Genomic DNA, 20,767 nt, shown 5'->3' with positions numbered 1-20,767 from the left:
AATACAAATAATACAGTAAAAACTGCTTGCGAATAACTGCTTTAATTATTATTAACTGTGAAAAAAAGATACAGTGTTCAAATTAACAATTATATGTACACAACATTTTTATAATTTGCGACGCATATTATAAGTAAATTTTCCACTCGTAACATGAAAGGTGCATTTGAATATGACAATATTATTTATGCAGTATCGTGAGTAAATTGGAATCTAACTTAGAGAGATATGAAGCAGATTTCTGTTGAACCAATATGAGCATCCGCTCTATAATTGAAAATGCATCCGTCTCTTTATTTGCTCTAGGAAAACTGCTTACAAAACCATAAAGCTTTCGATGGCATAGTAATATTCACATATTTTATTTTATGTTTATTGTGAAGTAAAATTTTCATATCAAATTTCAACCTTAACACCGAAGGGTGGATTTAAAATGTTTCTTAAGATCTAAACAAAATTCAGATTTTTTTTCGTGATCTTATTTTATATATTCTTTAAACATTTCACATCTTTTTCATATTCATAAAATAATTGAATGCTTAATATTAAAATTAAATTAAAAACTAAACTTAATTGTTAAAAAACTAGTAAACCCGCAATGTAGAGTTCATAAAAGGTCGCATTATCAATTGTTTTTTGCGTCAATTGTTACCTTCTAAAACAAATGAACGTTCCAGAATTTACAATTTATAAGGTGTCCTTCTTATTACCGTATCCAAAGTAACATTGAAGCGTTTTATAACAAGATATTATTAGCAACTATTTTACGCTTTTACAGCACAACCATATCGAGATTATGTCACCAAAAGTGTTGAATGCAAGAACATCTAAAGAGAAAATATCATTTAACCACTTGTATTTATTACAGTATATAGATATATCTCAATACAGAGCATTTTATCGCTCGATATTGGTGTAATTATATGCTAATCTTTATTTAATTTTCCATATCGAAGCTTCGATTAGGTTGTTTCACATAAAACCACTGGTGTTATGTTTATGTTATGGTTAGAAATGTTTGCAGTAAAATACAGGTCTTAAATATCGCATTTCCCGTTGCACCTGTCGACATCTCTTATGCTGGGATAGTTTAAATTTACCGATTTTGATGAATCAGTATCTTTTACATAAATTAATAGGTCAATGTATCGGAGCTCAATTTTGATAAAAAAAATTATATATCTTGTTATTAACTTTGTTTATTTTTAATTTTTATTATATACCAAATCTGTATTCAACTTTATGAGATCTATATATTTATATATATATTTATATATAGATAGATCTCATAAAGTTGAATACAGAATTGGTATATAATAAAAATTAAAAATAAACAAAGTTAATAACAAGATATATCGTAAGTAAGCAAAAGACTGTAGATACCACATAATAATATACATATACAAAACTGTATATGTATATTATTATATACATAATATACAAAACTGTATTGTTATACCTTTACCTTGTTGTGTCTACATAAAATATAATTGAACTACACTTCTAATTAAATAAAACGTTTTAACTTACTCTCGATTAAGTTATAACATCAAGCTGTTATAAATTCTCGATTTTAATAAACAGAAAGATAGTTTCCATTAAGTTAAGCAGTAAAGTGAGCGTGCTTGATATTTACTTATTTTACTTGATATTTACTTAAGTTACGGTTTTCTTTTATCAGTCTATTTGCATAGTCACATATTTTAAGAGCAATGTAGTTTGATGCCGTTGATGACTTTATAAGGAAATCGATTTATTTAGTGCTAATGATAATCTTGCGGAAGGCTTCTATGGGCTTATTTAATTAGAAAAATACATATATTTAGAATGTTTTATTAGCTTGACACTTATTTAATGGAAACGTTAAAGATGGCTTTTTATTCTTCGCTTTATTTTATATAAAAAATCTATTTTATTTTAAGTCAGGTAGTTTTTTCAATGTTTAGGACATTTTTTTACGCTCATCAAAATATGTATAGTGCTATTTAATAAAAAGCTAAATTTATACACTGTTTTTATAGGCTTTAAATTCAAAGCTGTTAGTACACTATAGGTTTAAAATAACAGTTTCATAACGTAGAGACAGTGTTAGAGCATTATTACTTTATTATATAAGATTAAACTGTAAAGTTTCTTATACTCAAATAAATGGGTCTGGTTATACATGAATACATAAACGTATTAAATGAGCGGTCATAGTTGTTATATAGTAGTACATTAATGGAATTGCCATGTTAAACACCTAGTAAATTAAACATTGCTAACGAACGTCAAGCCATAAACAAGTCGATTTTCACATCGTGAAGTGATATACGCAAATTAAATATAATACAAAGACGGGTTCGTAGCGAGAGCGGATTAACATAGCTGCAAAACCGCGAACTATTCAATTGTAGAAAACCGCGAATGGCTGAGATCCGTTGCTTTCGATATATTAACATTTTCCCGCGAAAGTCGGCTAGTCCACAATGTTGTTTGATAAGCTCGGTCGTGTGCTAAGTGGAGCCCTTCGTACGCCCGCGCAAAAGTGAAACCTCTTGATACTGTTAGCTTGTGATTGCTCTCTTTATTCTTAGTATCTCGTTCAAATTGCTTTTAGATTAACCTTTGTTACGTGCTTCATGTATTATTTGGTTTAGATATTATAATGCTATACTAGGTTAGGAATGCAGTCTATTACAATGCCTCTTTTAAATGAGACAGCCAAAGCAAAATTTATATTTATTAGATTTATATGAATGTTTAAAACATATCGCACTTTGCTCTTGTTTCTTATGGGAATGATGTATCAAATTCTATTTATGTATTTCTAGTTTCTAAATACGATTATGTTGATTATACACATATAGTTGCTCGGAGCGCCTAATGAATTCTTCTAAGGCAAAATATTTGAATACTATTTAGAATATTTGCTTTTAATATTCAGTATTTACAAATTGGAAACCTGCATTCATTAATATTTAAAGTTGATTAATTTTTATACTTAGGTATGTTTTTTCAAAACTGTTAAAAACGAACGGGCTTCCAATTTCTTCTCAATTGTTTTTTCTTTGTTTTCTATTATGTTTACGTCATTAAAAATATTATACTCTCATTATCATACAATAAAATACAAAACAATCAATTTCAATCAAAAGTATTCAATTATTTTACGTCCTACAAAATCTTAGAGCGAATTGATTACATTTAATGAATCAATTTTATGTACACGGGAAACGCTCTTTATCCAAGGTATTTCGTTGAAATGCCACAGTTATTCTACGAAGCAATATATTTGTGAATTTGGGTTGATTTCAAACCACATAGCGTCTTCCTTTTAGGATCACTTCACAAGTACCTATTGACAAGTGAGAATGTCGTATAAATTAGCTCTATTTACATAAATTTAAGGCAGAAAATGTTTCGCATAGCGGACGGAATTTCTAAGTTACGCTTATTCTACACGCTATAGCGAAGCGTGCGATGCGTGTTTGCTGTACGGTTGGCAGATAAATTATTGATTATATTTAACATGTTTACATGAATTAAATGTGAACGATATTTCTGTAACTTTTTATGTCTCAACTAATATGATAATATCATTTCTTTAAATATTGTTTTGAGTTTAGAAATAAAGGGACTTATAATTCTGAATATTGTATACTCATATAACTTTTAGTAAGATACTATAGACATATCATTTCTATAATTAAAATAATCTTCAAAGCAAAATTACATCATGTATTTAGTTATACGCAACGATAATAATTTTTCATTGTTGTTATTTGCATTAAAACTGAATTATTATCCAAGAGTACAAATACAGTTTTAATTATTGTTACGCTTCTACAAAATATTATATTAAAACAGCAATATAATATGCAAAGTTGAAGGTACGTAGCTAACTCTCCCTGGTAGCAGGCTAATCGCCCGAGGTCAAACCGTGTAGGTGCTCGGACCACCACGTTTTATTATAATAAGCTACCATTATAAAGTTTAGCCATCTCCAGCTATGTACTAGTTACTATACTGGAATTAATTTTATCTTGCAGCATGCTATAATCCTGTTACAGATAAATTTCACTACCCGCTTTATGGTTAACGTTATTCGTGTGATGTTACATCAGTATTATGCTTTTGAGTGGATAAGATATATTAATATACTGGTGTGGTATTTATGCTTTGTTGTATTTTGCGTATAGTTTGATAAGGTTATTCTAATGGTGATTTATTCCTTTATATTTTTGGTATTAAGCTAGACCTGTTACATACTTACTTTAATGAAAATTGTCATTATATAACTACAAGTAGCTTTTTTTGTATTATACTCGTAATAATATTGAGAGGATACTGTGTCAATTTTGATAGTGTTATTGTTAATGAGTAGATGGTTAACTAATAACTTACCTATTAGCGCTTCGACGTGGTAGCTCGGTATAATCTCATTTGCGGTAGACAGTTTGGCGGCGGTTTTCGTACTCTATAACACAGAAAATATTTTTTAAAGTTATTTTTTGTAAGGTTATATACATGATATAATATAGTATTAAAACATCTTGAAAGTCTGTTGATGGGATAGGAAAATCCATTTTCCTAAATATTAAAAATGTAACAATTCTTTACAAAGTAAAAATCATTATTATTACAATTTTCTGGCGCCATGCCTCTAAAATTATACTTCTGACGTCCTCGGCTAACTAAAACCATATATAGTTCGACATCAAAACAATACTTAGAACATTAATGACAATAACAACAAAATAACCGTTTGTTTTCGAAATATATGATTAAAACTATATTTTGGACGAGTGTAACGATGACTGATGAACGCCTTAATAACAGTTGTTAACGAATAATAAGATGACGTTGCGAGATTTTAATTTAGATTTGTTTCGAGTTGCTCAACAGACAGACAGACGTCCCCAAACTTTCAATGTTCAGTTGCGACAAACGGCGGTGCCAATTATTCTATGATAATATTTCAAAATCAACAGAATCAGTCGTATCGTGACACAGCCCTGTAGATTAAGTTCAAGAAATCGGCCATAGATATTAATTGCACGATCTCTGACCTGTTGCCGAATGTTCACGATCCCTGCATTGTACAAATACTTGAGCGCACGTAATTAAATAAATGATTCATCCCTGACGAAATTTATTTGCTCGCTAATAAAACGCTATCGATTCCGGAATGATATAATGAAAACGCGTTATGAATATGTTTACTTATAAAGCAACAATATTGTAGTTTTTAATTGAACGACAATCTTTTATAGGCCATAAATAAGAGGAACATTACGGAACGTCATCTCATTGTTTGTTAACCGTTTACTCGCTCTCGTAAACCTGGAAGGAAATAATTACTGATATTTTATTTCTGTCTTATTGTGGCTATAACACCTGTTAAATATTGGAATTGGTTGTACTAAAAACGTAAAAAGATCTTAAGCGCTTTTGCATCTAATTTTAAGCTTGCAGTATGTATTTAATTAAGTTTATAAGATTTTTATAGGTGTGCATATGTCATTAAACAAATTGATGTAACTGTTATGTTTTTTTCAAGAAACATTTGCAACAGCTCTACATTGTTTGGTTTAATAAGAAACATGGACACGTAAGAATATAAGCAGTTGTATGCCATGTGTGTGTTAGGTTATTTTGATAAATAAAAAGTAAACTAAAAAACGTCTATTCTTCCAAAAAAGGAAAAAGCTTTTTCTTCAAAAACTCTATTGAAGTATCAAATACACGATTCTTTGTATATCAATTATGAACATGACTGTTAACAAATGGGTCTAATCCAACGGTTTCATAACAAATGGTGATATAGTTATTGCTTAACAAGATAGATATTTTTATACGTGTATGAATGAACCTAATGTTCCGAAACAAAGGCATAAACAATTTGCAGCCATCATTACATGTTGGGTTATTGAAAAAACGGGTATCGTTTTGATACACACTGCTCTTGTGTTTGGTGAGTAAAGATTAATGGTATTGTTATGATGATGTCGTATATGATTACCTGTAGTCTTTTACTGATATGGGTTTAATATTTGGTTTGAGAATATTTTACGATTGGAATTGGCTTTATAAAATAAGGAATAGTGATCGTATTTGTGCCAGTGAGATCAAGCTTCTTAAAAACGAATAGAAATTGTTTATCAGTTTAATTTATACATTTGAACAAGTGACTAAAAATGTATTAGAATTAGACCCAATCAATTTAATTTCAGCTTTTTTCTTTAAGTTATAATATATGTACGATAGTTCTAATAAATAGTATTATACTAAAGTTCAGTATCTTACTTTTGCTCACCAAACTTATTCACAGCGTGTGTTTCATGTTACATATAGCATACAATAGACGATGATTCCGCTACAAAACTATGGGAGATTATTAATTGTCATTGAAGATTGATATGACACTACACCTTTTGATGTACAAGTGGGTTAAGGTGAATGATGTAACATGTTTATGATCTTATTATGAATCGCTGGACTAATTAAATTGGGCAATTGCTGTCAGAGTTGAAGGTTTGTATTGTTACAAAAGTTTTGTACAATGATAAAATTCTTGCACTTTATTTGTGGGTTTAATCTACGGTTAAGTAGATCTGCAATGAATATGATAGATTAAGAGCAACAATTGTTTAATTAATATTGACTGTTTCACGTATAATAGACAATCAGTAAGTCACTAAACAGTAGACACCAATGTAATAATTATCATGTTAAATTATTTTCTATCTTTCGCAGGTGACCCCAACCGTGTTAACAAACATTACATTGGAATACATACCTATAGAGGTACAAGCGAACAATCAATGAACATAAAATTGGAGACCAATTAAGTAACTACCACTTTCCCAGCCAGTAAAACTTATTTAGTGCTCCGAATTTTACCTTATTGATAAAAATGCAGTAAAACGTAAAATTAACGGATCTATATATCACAGAGATTGCAAAACTTCAGTAACATTTACGATCAGTGATCTCAAGAGAAGGGTCCTGTGACTTTTTTTATTACTTTTGAAAGTATTTTCTTAGTTATGCAACAACGGTGGCTTAATTGCATGATTTGTTTACTTTCAGATATTTTATCTGTTACATATATAAATTGCATTGCGCGTTTCGCTATTAAGTAGGTATTTAATGATTATACTACATTTATGTATATTATTTTTTATCTTTTTGGGAAGAGAACGTTGACATAAAAAGTATGGATGGCAATTTTCAAGAAAAAAGTGTAATTAATTTTAAATTTAATTCATGTGAAACTAATATTATAACTTAAAATTAATAAACACAAAAAATGATAATATCTTCTATTATTTATATCATGTTAGAAATTTCAAAGGTATATTGACCAGGAAAAATCATAAAGAAAATTAAATACTCGCTAATGTCATACTTGGAGGTAATAATAGTAGGTCTTAATTAAGTCGAATGACAAGATGAGACTTACATCATTTAAAAAGCGGTATATTTTCAAAACATGTTCACTTAATGTCTTGATGGTCTTTTCTCTTTTAAATTACTACATATAAAATTGTGTACATCTTTATTCTAAATGCTTATAGCCGCTTCTATTTTGACCTCTACCTCCAAACTGCTTCTTTGTGCACTTAACAAAATTTCTCACATGAGGAAGGCAATTATGAATGTCGTAATATGAGAATCACGTAGGATTTATATCGTGTAGAAAAAAACATCGATGTTAAAGATACTAAAGATAACTCTAATGCTGAGTTTAAGAAAATACATGGAAAAAGAAACGTTTTTTGGTGAGACATATTTTAGACATATTTTTTGAGGTTTTTAAATTTATACTAAAACAATTTTTAAACGTACTTATCCCTTTTCCTTTACTGTACTGGAAAAAAATGTAATTTTTTAAATTAAAATTTCTTAATATCCTTAGTACTGAATCTAGTCGTTACTAATAATGAATCATCATTCAAACAGCTTTATAACCAGATTCTAATAATCTTATTATTAATAAAGTCGAAAGTATGTGAGAATGTGTTAATGGTTGTTAGATTGAGCGTTAATTACCCGATACAGTCATCAATTTGAAAGAGTTACGGATGCTTTTTGTGAATCAAATTATATTGGGCAAGAAATTGTCGAAGCATTGATAACTAGTTCATCTAAATTTAGATGGAGACCAATTATTTATATAAGAACTTGAACGAATTATTATAGTAGGTACCTACAAGTTTTTTGCTTAAATACATGGTTAGAAATTTACTAAAAGTACAGTTTAATTATGCAACTTTTATTACAACGTAAGTTTAGTAAAAAACGTTTAGTTTTCGTAGTGGTATAGATAGGATGCTATGTACCTACTTATCCCAAAGGAAAATGTTATAAATAACACACTAGAACATGTTTCTCTATTTCTTCAATAAGCTCGACTTCTGTTTCAATAATAATGAACTATGTTTAGTTAAAAAATAAAATAGTTTTAGTAACTAAATCTAGGACTCAAGATGCTTTGCACCTAGTTGTGTCAAAGACTGGCCCATAACCCACTTAAATTTGTGTCTCTATTTCTTCATTCAATAAGCTCGATTCCTGTTTCAATTATAATGAAGTCCGATACTACATTACCCATTTAATTCAGTTAATCGCTTAATTAAATCCATTTTCTCATATCATCGAACAATATAACATTCATCACTTTATAATTTAAACAATAGTAAATTATTCGCAAGTAATATGTATATTGTATCGTAACTAAATAGCGAAGAAACATAGGGGTCTCACGATCCACTCCTATTTACTATGCGCATGAATAATTTGTAGCTTTAATGATTTATATATGATAAATGCATGAATCCTATCATAACGTTCATGATTTAAGGGACAAGCGGGCTAAATCTTAATATTCGCTTTATTATTATCTATTGCCTGCGGTTTCGCACGTTATGGAATCGATTTCGGGTTTTAGCCTAGAGAAAAGCACCTAGATTTGATTGTGCCTTGTTTTGTTTTGTTTGTATGTTTTCAATTCCTCCGTATATGAAGATGTTTACAAATTATTAAATAATCGTTAGTCCAATATCAAATTTACATACATTTTATTTTGACTGATCTTTGTATGTTTACAACAAACGGTTTGTTGTAAACATACAAAGATAGTATTTAATTTTTTACATTACAAGCTACCTACTATCACAGATAATATAATACTGCTACTACTAACTGATTACCATTAATATAAAATTGTTTACGTGTCCGTAAGTAAGTAAGTGATGTTAAATGACCAATGAATAATTAAATCAGGAGCTTTATATGCACTATTGACATTACAATTCGAAAATCAGGTTGAACTCGGAAATATGCGCAATTATAAAGAATACATTTTAACATGAAAAGCGCGAAAAATGTGCGGTATCACTATAAAGATCGCTATTTAACGGCGAAATGAGGCGCGTACATTGCCTGACCTCCGGTAAAGTTCATTAATGTCGCCCTTGCACTTTTACCATCTTTTTGTAGGTTTAATGTGGCGACTCATCTCCACCGTTAGTCAGAAACAGGTCTGACTTCCTACGTGCGCAGGATGTTGCTCCATATTCACGATTCATTTGCTTAATGGCTGCGGCCTGACGATTTTTATTACGAAATATCGATCTTGATTCACAAGAGAAAAATATGGACGCCGGTGTTAAGAAATCTACCGCTTATCAGTTTTATTTAATGTTTAGTTTATTTTTAGATTTTGCAAAAAATGTATTGCTAATTCAATTACTATGAATTATTAAAAGTTCAATTTAGAAAGGCTTAATACTTGAAAAGGAAATCGAACCGGCTAATGGGGAAGAAAACATCAAATCCTACTTCACAGTGATTTAGTAATTATAGATATTTCTTTGCAATTAATCTACAATTTTATTCTCAATAAATTCAATTTATTTTAATCAGTTACACAAAATAGTATTTTATATAATATGTTTCTATTTAAATAAAAACAACCTACTTAAATTATTTTCGAAACACTCATCTTGACGTGACTAAACTTAGCAATTAAAAAAATATTTTATCAGGCGAACTATCGTGACGTACAAAAAGTATTCGGCTACTGATTGTAAGATATTTAAAATATTGGTCTCAGATAGTTAACATAAGGAGTTTCAAAGGTACCGCGGATTACAGATGAATCATTCAAATTTAAGCTTTAAGCGCACGTGATTGGATGCAAATTGGGTTGTGGTCAGAAATAAAAATCGTGCTCACAGTAGCCGAAATCAAGGGTCAGGGATCAAACGTGATCGAAAACTGATATTAGAGATAGTTGAGTGACGTATGCGTGAATGAGATATTAGTTGGGTAAACTGACTGTGATGAAACGCTTGTCAGATGGAGCCAGCTACTTGCTACTATCTTGATGTTTCATAACGCGTACTGAGAATTATAAAAGGATAATATAAAATTTGAATTAAATTATTTTTAAACTCCGTGTAAAAGATTTTAAATTGTGTTAAAAATAAATTCAGTAGGCACGATCTAAAAAGCTCGATTTTTAAACAGTTTATAAAGTTCACATATTATTAAAATTTGCTTTAAATATTAAAAAAATAAAATCTAGTACTAGCCCTGAAAGCGAATCGTAGCGATATTTATTTTCTGTTAACAAGCACAAAGTTTTTTTCCGACAAATGCCATTGTTTACAATCCTGTTGATAAAGAATTCAACGCGCTTCGATCTCGTTTCAATATTAAATTCAAAAGATTATTGAATGTATCTAGTCGAGGATATACGCATTTTTTAACAATTAATTATTATATATTAATTCAATTGACATTGAAATATAACCAGAAGTGATCTATCACAGTTCATTAATACGGTGACAATATCGTATAAGTAGCTAATATCATAATTTGTTTTGATTCTTATCAATATGTTAATTATTTTAAAATATCTGTCTCGAATTGAAAAATAACTTTTATTATACAGTTATCAAACCTGAATTTTGAATTATTATGAATTACTAAAATAGATTATTTGTGATTCTATTCAACGAACATAAAAAATAAAAGCCTGCATTTAATTTATATAGAGCTTAAGTGATAATAAACAGTAAATTGCATCAAGCTGATTTATGATTGTCAACTATAAAAGTATCTTTGGCGGTAAACAATTCAGTGTCTTTACTTAACAAACATAAAACTTTCTCGTTTTTATTGGGCTCATTTCGCATAAACTCATAAACGAACAATACCTATTAGCAATAAGAAGTATCAGAAAGAAATGAACCAGATACTTAAACACTTTCTACATGGAGAAAGCCTGAAATCGACGTACATCAAGCGTGAATCTGCCTGTATCTCTTGGACCATTAAAATTATCTTCGCGACCACGTCAACTCTAATCTGTTTAAGGTTTCATACCTATCTTCCACTTACGCGGAGATATGAATCGCATGACGTTACATAATGCCTCTTATTTTAATGTACTTAAAGGTCATTAACGATCGACAGATACGCGATTTCTTAATGAAGTACCGTAATTAATAGTAGGCAGAAAGAAGTGACGGGATTATAAAATTGACATCAATATAAGTACATTTCACAACAGTTGATTCATAAAGTAAATAAACGTTCACAATTTTTATATCTTTGCAAAAGGTTAAACGAAACTACAAATTTTTATTGTAACATTAATCTTAAAGATATAATCGATATCTTCATTTATACAACTTGTTATTAAATGTAGTCTAGATATGTAACGATAATTATAATTTGTTCATCATTTCAGTGGAATCGCAACCTTAGTCAGCTGTCAGGCACAATAAATAAACAAGCGCTTTGAAGTCGCCGCCACAGTTAATTTAACGTACTCCACTCATTTGGGCACCCAATTAAGCGTGAATATTATCGCGCTCACGAAAAACGCAGTTAGTTAAAGGGTTCATCAAAATTTTTCATTTCCACTGCTCACTTTTTGCTCACCGCCCATGATATGGCTGTTAAAATATTTTTATTTATTTCTCGATCGTTCATTTGTATTAAATTATTATGGCGTAATTTTTCATTCACTCTTGTAAATTATTGCCTGTAATTGGTCATTTTCTCGTCTCCGTGAGTAGTTTTTTACATTGTTTGTGTATTTTATGTGAAGAGTTAATTTAATACTGAGCCTATAAGCGAGTACTCGCATAAATTTTAGTATCCTCTGTGGCCATAAAGGTACAATAAAATGCTGCATACGACAAGGAAACGCAGAGCGCACGAGTTGTGTGATCGTATTAAATAAATAAATTAAAAACTATTGAGGAAGTGGTCGCGGGGAAGAATTATTTTCACAATTACTTAAGTTAATACGCGTAAAGCTGGGTAAGTATGTCGCCATCAGACATCAACACTTTATGCGAACGGCACTAGTGTAAAGTATAAATTCTTTTCGAGTTAAGAGGGGCATCAATTTGTAAGGAATGAAGTAAAGCAATTTTTATGTTGTATTCCAGAGAATGAGAGTTGTTTTTAGCACGTATGTATTACTTTAATGCTATTTTTTATTGTATAAATGTGCGAATAATATATGCGAATATTCATAGAGAATAATATGCATTGTGACATTTTATAGAGCAAAAATTGTCTTTAAATATTTTTGACATTACATTATTAATTAATATTAAAAAATGTACCGTATCAAATCATTTTGCATTAATAGAATTCGTGGTCCAAACTGACCTGTATGGGGGCTTAAATTTAATCAGATTGGCCGGTGACATTCACGAGAGGTCCGTCTGAGCTTCGTGTGAAGTGACAGCTGACTCAATTCGTCACAGACCATTCAAATTCGAATTCAATTTAAACTCTATTTCGGGGGTGTAAGGTTGACTTTCGTGGTACATACGATATGCTCATCCGTAATCATAACTGGTCCCATTTGAAGTGCATCACCTTAAGTGCGTGCTTCGTGAGAATTAATTCCAACGTGTCTTAGCTACGTCCAATCTGTGACACTGATGTGATAAAGAAGGTTATTTGAATTTAATTAGGCCTGTATTTATATGGTTTAGTTATTGTATAATGATACATTGCGGACGATGTTTGTTTGCCTTTCGCGGTCTATGAGAACTTTTTTGTAGATCACCTGTTAGGAAATATAAGGAATTATTGGGTGAAGTTTAATGAAGTGAATCTTTTATTTTCGCAAATAAAAGTTGCACTAATTAACAATATACATACTTTTAATCAAATAGACGATTATTGTTATCCCATTTTTTATTTTACTTAATAAAAAATACTTCTTTTTATTTTACTTAATTACGGATTCTGCACACCTGGCGAACGTATTTGTTTTTAAATAAAATAAATATCAAAAATTATTTTATAATTTGCTTTGAAAAAAAAAATATAAAATATTTTTATACTATTTATAGTACACACACATTGAATGTAGAAATTGTTATATACCTACGGCCATAAATAATGCTTTAATTGATTTTAATGTGGTATCAAAACTTCCGGAACCTGTTTAAAATATTTACTCCAAAAAAAAAATGAAAACGAGATTAATTCAAGTCGTTAGTGTTACCGATAAAAAAACTAGAATAATTAGCTGCTCATGTGACTTTGATTTATTTTGAAGGAGTAGGATGTTTTAAGTACTATTTTGGTGTTACATTTATAAATATTATGATTAAATATTAAAATTGAGAAAAATGTTAAGCACATGACATTTACCTTGATCTCAGTGGATTCGATTGCTCTAAATAAATGTGATAAATCGAATCGTGCATTTTACTAATTAATTAATTAATTATCTTACGTTTAATTTCCAAATAACAGAAAATAGTTACAAAGAATTAAATTCAGGCTATCATAAAATATATTCCTGTAGTGCACTTAATACAAATGTATGCAAAGAAAAAGCGAATGTAGAGCTATTAACAAGATCAATCTGCATATCCGCTAAAGAAACGCAGCCTAATTGAATAGCCTGAACCAACGGTATCAATGCACGATCTAACTTACCACAATGCCTTCGATGTTGATGAATAGAAATTACACGGATACTATTGAATTACTTGACTATAATTTGTATAATATATCTATTTTAAGGGTGATTGAATTATGATATTATTACTTGCTATGGATCCGTTTGTGAAAGATAGGAAAGATAGTTATAGGATGTTATACTACACATACGGGGATATAATAGCGTTTTTTAATAAGCTTTTTTGGTAAAAAATGTAAAAATCGACTCCTAAGTCGCTTTGAGACTATTTTTGTATATTTAGTTCCTAATAAAACATTTCAATAAAATAAAAAAATCCAAAAAACAGTCTTTCCTTCTTTTTTTCTATTTTACATAAGGAAAATTACAAATTTTCCTTCTAAACCCATTTGTCAAGATTTGATAAATCTACTTCGTAATACAGACATTCTTTAAAGATTACACAGAGATACCTAGACGTCAATTTGTGGTTAATTCAACTGTAGTTGGTTTTTATAGCTTTAATTATTCACCACAAGACTTTTAGCTAAAATATAACCTGTAAGTATGTAATATGATATAAATCATATTATATTAGGATTATATATGTATGTTTCCATACAAAAATTATCTATTAATTTTAATTGAATAGAAAATAATGGCATGGCGTCTTAATCTATACTAATATTATAAAGTTGAAGAGTTTGTTTGAACGCTCTAATCTCGAGAACTACTGGTCCGATTTGAAAAATTATTTCAATGTTCGATAGCTCATTTATCGAGGAAAGCATTCATTTTTTTTTATTTTTTTAGGTTATATATCATCACGCTACGACTAACAGGAGTGGAGCCACGGGGGTGAACCCGCGCGGAGCTGCTAGTAACTAAATACTTGTACTTAGATTTAACTTAAATTTTATTTGCGATTTAAACCAGAACAAATCAAGATTGTACATAAACTTACAGACAATATTCTAAAATGGGTTATTTTGTATTAGTTATGAAACTTAATAAATAGGTAAGTAATTAGTTTATCATCTTATATGAACCTAACTCAGTTATTATGAATCAATTTGTATGGGCAATAAAATAACTTTGTTGTTTTATTATTCTAGTAAAAGTCAATAAATTTAATACTATAATTTATGGTGATTGATCGTAGTTTTATTGTATTTGAATTATATTTTATTACTTCATAAATAAATCAGTGATTACTTACAAACATAAAATGGATATTTTTGTGAAAGTGTACAGAATAAAAATATGACTGTCACATAACGTTATATTATGTTTTCAATAGCAGGTTATATAAATATGCCACACTAATACTTTAAAATCAAAGTTTAATTTTTGTCAATATGTCAATTTATTTATTTTTAAATGCAAAGAAACAAAAGATAAAACAACAAATGTTGTTACACTTTATATTATTTTTGATTAAATCGAAAGCACAACAGTGTAACCTCCGCTTTATAAGCAAGAAAGCTGATCAAATGCGAACCAGTTATGGAATCTAACTATAACATATTATTGAAACAAAAACATGTAAGCCGAGTCCACATGAATTTCACTGACACGCCTTGTATTGACCGTTGGATCGTATATTGGGAAATCCATTTAAGGTTTTAGATATTGGAGTGAGTAAAGAAACTATTTTTTCTGCTATCAAAAGAATATAAGGCGTTATCTATCCGGTAGTGCACACGATAAAACTCGTATTGTCTATTTATGTGTTTGTCTCCGCTCATTGTCGGTATGTACTGGAAAGTGACATCCGTTGTATTGATAAGATTTCGAACGATATCGAATATCACAAATTAGTATACGATTTATTCCGAATGTAAAGAAAGGAATAAATATAAAAATTTATGTAAATTTAAATTAATAGTTTCATTGTTTAATGTGATTGTGCCCGAAATTGTTTCCATTAAAAATGTTAGTTAAAAGCTATGGTTAAAAGCATAATAATTAATAAGATACATTTCATGCACAATATAGCCTCAAGATCACGACACAGGTACACTTACATTGTAGTATTCTAATATTATACTGGTGACGCGTTAAAGCTCCGATGCATACAAACTTACGAAATAATCAGATAACGAATCTGTCTATTGAAAGTGAGTGTCATTTGCTCCTGTCATACGGCATTTCATATCGCGGCTCTTGGACAAACTGTCATTTTGAAGGATCATGCAAATTTGTATGAAGATATCGAGTATAAATACTTAGTTTTAAAAATCACCTAGAGTAGAATGCCAGTATTATAAGTTTCGATATATAATTACTATTGTTAATCGTGGGAAAAAGAACATTGCAAAAATTACTATAAAGCTCATTTGATATACTCCTCTTATATTTTTGGATATAGTATTCTGTGTTGTCTGTGTATTAACCAATATTGTACTGGTTGTATGAAATTTCATTTTATGTACGTTTTTAAAATGTTGCCTCGATATTTCAGCTCAATAAGTAAATATTGATTGAACAGTAAACATATTATCTCTCCAATATACCATTTTTTGCAATAAGCCGTTATTTTCTGTTCCATCTCACCTTGACTTTTACCCATGAGATCATCCTCCAATTTGTAAATGTCTAGTTAGAGTACTTTTTGTTCTAAGAAAAGAAAGGTAGACAGAATAAGTGTATTTCAGTGAGACAATTGCCCATTTCAAATGAAGCACTTTATCCTAGTCACGAATTAGATCTTTTATGACGTTTTTTTTCATAAATTATAACGATCTATTCTCTTACATTTATTGGACAAAGTAACTGCAAGTATATGAACAAAAAGACAAAATCTGAACGTTTGAAATGGCCATTTCCTTTAAATATAAAGACATTAGTGACCATGAAGAGATTTGCAGCATGATAAGTATCTATATTATGAGTCGCATTATGAACAAGGCTACTAAGCGAAGATATAATTAGTGTCAGTTGCACCATCGTTAGGATCGATATCTGTAGCGATATGAATGGTTTTGTGAATCATCAAGGCGAGGTGAAGGCACGGGCCGCTGTCCCTTGACCGCTCCCTATGACCTTACTTTCGACATGATTTTATGATAAGAGCAATGAATCGCTATTGAATGATTGAAACGCGGACCCCTGCTGATGAGTCAGAAGTGATCTCATTAATTGCAATTACAGTACAGATTTAGTTGCATCAAATGAGCCGAGTGAATGTGCAATATCTCAAAATAAAATTATGAATCTTGTTCTGTTTATCCGTTATTACATGGATTTCGCAAAATTAATGTTATCCTTTTAAGTACATTTCGTTGTAAATATCGAATTTACTTAATTGAGTTTGAATAGTGAATTATTGAACATCACTGTATGAATTTGTAAATTTATTACTATAATAGTGTTTTCTTAATATGAACAAAACAAAACAGGTATCTGTACAAGCTCCTTGAGCATGCTCGTCAAAGTTGACACAATCTGATTCGATCGGCGAATCGAAAGTAAAAATCGTATTACAATGCTCGCTTGAAGGTCAATTACATCTTTATGGATTGAAGTTAATGTACCGCTTGATGATCAATATTGATTAAATCGATAACTATATTCTGTTGTAATAAAGTTCAATCTGATGTCCAGATGGTGTAAAAAACAAAGAGCCTAAGATTCTGAGCACGCGTCGATGCTATCGCGGTCGGTGGAGGGCGTTACGAAAACCACTTATGTGTCTATCGAATTCCATTGCCCAGATATAGTGAGCTATTAATTTAAATGCGATTCATATTACGAACCTATACTCAAATTTGGCCTTTGGTACAAAAAAAGTTACCGAAAAATTGTTATGGATGTGATTGTATTGAACTTATTTCAATATAATAGTATATATTTAATAAATGGTTAGTTATAAAATGCATTTAAAAAAGAATAATGACATTTTATAAATACTATCCATATTAATATTATAAATGCGAAAGTAACTCTGTCTGTCTGCCTGTTACACAATCAAGCCTTAACTACTTATTAAATTTGCATGAAATTTGGTATAGAGATATTTTGATACCCGAGAAAGGACATAGGCTACTTTTTATCCCGGGGAATAGGATAGATTTTATCCCGGAAATCCCACGGGAACGGGAACTATACGGGTTTTTCTTTGACTGTGCGGGCGAAGCTGCGGGTGGAAAGCTAGTAAATAATAAAGATCACTAAGCTAATTGTTCTTGCTTTAAATCCCATTAGCAGGATTCTATATTAATTATTGTTAATCATTTTGTAATTTCTGAACATTTAAGGGGAATAAATCACGCAAACAACCTCTTGAACCGCTTCACAATTGTCCCAAAATGTCATTCATAATAACATGTCTTTATTACATCGCCTTAATAAATTATCCCGACTATTCAAATAGAGAGCTTCCATAAATAGCTTTATCAAAGAAGTCGTAAATTATTTAAGGCATTTGCGGTATTTAACATCCTTCATATTATGTATAAAATACGTCAAAGTGACTGACTTACGATAAGAATGACACGTCCTTTATTTATACAAGATTGAGTTGAGTTTTGAGTTAAAGCCCTTCCATTTGTTGTAGCAATTAAGCTAGTTGAAGTTAAACGGTTTATAGTAGGTACGTATTGAACATTATGTTGTTTGTAACATGATTTAAAATTATCTATGCTTAATGTTTTGATTAATGTATCATTATTTAAGTAACCGATATTATTTTTCTCTAGAAAATGTAAGTATTCTAAAATTAATGTAGAGTATCATTTATATTAATAACTAGCTTCCGCCCGCGGCTTCGCCCGCGTGGTGTTTTGATAACAGGTAGCCTATGTTCTTTCACAGGGTCTAAACATTGTCTGTGCCAAATTTAATCAAAATCGGTTGAGAGGTTTAAGCGGGAAAGCGTAACAGACAGACAGACAGACAGAGTTACTTTCGCATTTATAATATTAGTAGGATTAAGGTGCCTTAGAACATGATTTTAAATATTAATTACGAGGTATAAATATTAATTACGAGAGATTACGATTTATTATTCCTTTATAATTACGTAACGATAGAATTACATTTTATTATTTAAATTAATATTTTATTACCCAAATAGAAACACGATGTACAAGTAATGATTACATTATCTGTTAGTCGTTATTATACCCATAATTTATGCATTATTGCATAAACACAAACGTGAATGATTAAAGACTGAATAGTAAAGATCAGATGGTATCGTCCAAATCTATTTGTTTTGTTACTTATAATAGATTCCAGTGTGCGAGTATTGTAAAACCACATTCTTCAGAACTCCTTGTTGGTGCTACTCATCAATTTTAAAATGTGTAATCTTTGACAGATCACTCCGACACGGGGCGGTTGCGTTTTGTTATGGATACTCTGTTGCAATTGTAATACCTATATTTGTGTTTAAGTTTTACGACTCTGTTTTGCTACCGTTCAAAGCTGTAGCTTAAATATGTATTTTAATCTATTCTAATACAATAAAGCTGTTTGTTTGTTTGAACGCGCTAATCTCAGGAACTACTGGTCCAATTTGAAAAATTCTTTCGTTGTTAGATAGCCCATTTATCAAGGAAAAAAGGCTATATGTCATTACGCTAAGACCAACAGGAGCGGAGCCACGCGGGTGAAACCGCGAAGCGCAGCTACTGGTAGATAAATCTAAAAATTGTTTCTTTCTTTTATCATAAGACGTGAAATATGTAAGTTAAGTATTTAAAGCTATTTAATAACTATCTTTATCTGAACAAAGATCCAATATATAAATTAATCTATGGTCTAATTTGCACTGAAAACTAGCACAAAGAAGTATTTCGCATTTATAATTGTGTTATTGTTTTATCTGTTCTTATACGAGTAGATTAACTGGTGTTAAATCGAAACAAATTGTTCTTATTACATTTTTGATACGATCGAAAGATGACATATGTTAAAATATTATTCAATAATTGAACACATGACATTTACAAATGTGAACCTATACGAATGAGTAAGCGAAGTTAAATATAAAATTGATTCGTTTGTATTGTATGCTATCGTCAAAGTTCATATACAATACTAATATAGTATGCTTTGGTATTTTCGCCTTAAACAATAATCGACTAACATTCATATTTTAGTTATACAGGGTGTCCGACCGTTGGTATACTAAGCTCAAAGGAGTATATAGTTTTGCATATGCTGAGTACGTAAAAAATACTTATAAAATTCCAGACGCATTTTTTTTTTTAAATAAATGAATTCTAAAAACTCTATGTGTACACCCCTAACAAGCAATCCGCCCTATTTTACCACCCGCACGTGAGCTATCGTTTAAGATTATGTTTTCATAGACAAAATGCTCACATTAGCGAAGCCGTATATGCCATGCCGTCTGCGCGAAGCTAGAGAAGAAAATATGGATTTGTAGAATAAAAATAGGAATTTTTTTCGACTTAATTTTGTTATTTAACTATTTTTAATGTGATCAGTGTATGCAAAACTACAACCCCCTTCGCGCTTAGTATACCAATAGTGTGACATCCTGTATAGGTTGACATGACATAAAACTTTGGTGCATGTATTTAAAACTACTAACATTAAATTATTAATATAACACTCATTAAAACAATATAATATACGAAATTTCGTATCGTCAAATGTTTTCCAAGTAGGCTTAGCCTTTTCTGAACACCAACAAAATAATATGGTCTCGTTTATTTGTTAAACACTAATAATGGTAAAATCACATTTTATAATTAAATAATTAGAGTTTTTTCCACTATTTCGTTAAGTTGAATTTCCAGATGTAGTTTATATACCTGCAATTATGATTTGACGTTATCTGGTCCAAGGGACACTCCCAGA

At 30.1% G+C, this 20,767-nt stretch overlaps 1 protein-coding gene across 1 annotated transcript in view; it reads right to left on the bottom strand.

The window, feature by feature from the left end:
* Positions 1 to 20,767, bottom strand: part of LOC149481023 (uncharacterized) — an 80,191-nt gene that overhangs the window by 39,878 nt on the left and 19,546 nt on the right. The window contains exon 2 of the mRNA XM_089706009.1: positions 4,387 to 4,459. The gene's annotated coding sequence lies outside the window, so the exon portion shown is untranslated. The remainder of the gene's footprint in view (positions 1 to 4,386; positions 4,460 to 20,767) is intronic.

This window comes from Colias philodice, chromosome 17, assembly GCF_061535455.1.
Source record: "Colias philodice isolate Cphi_HAF_F1 chromosome 17, ilColPhil1 Martin Lab GWU primary, whole genome shotgun sequence".
Classification (NCBI taxonomy): domain Eukaryota; kingdom Metazoa; phylum Arthropoda; class Insecta; order Lepidoptera; family Pieridae; genus Colias; species Colias philodice.
The sequence above is the reverse complement of the archived record's forward strand: the minus strand, read 5'-3'. Positions and strand labels throughout refer to the sequence as shown.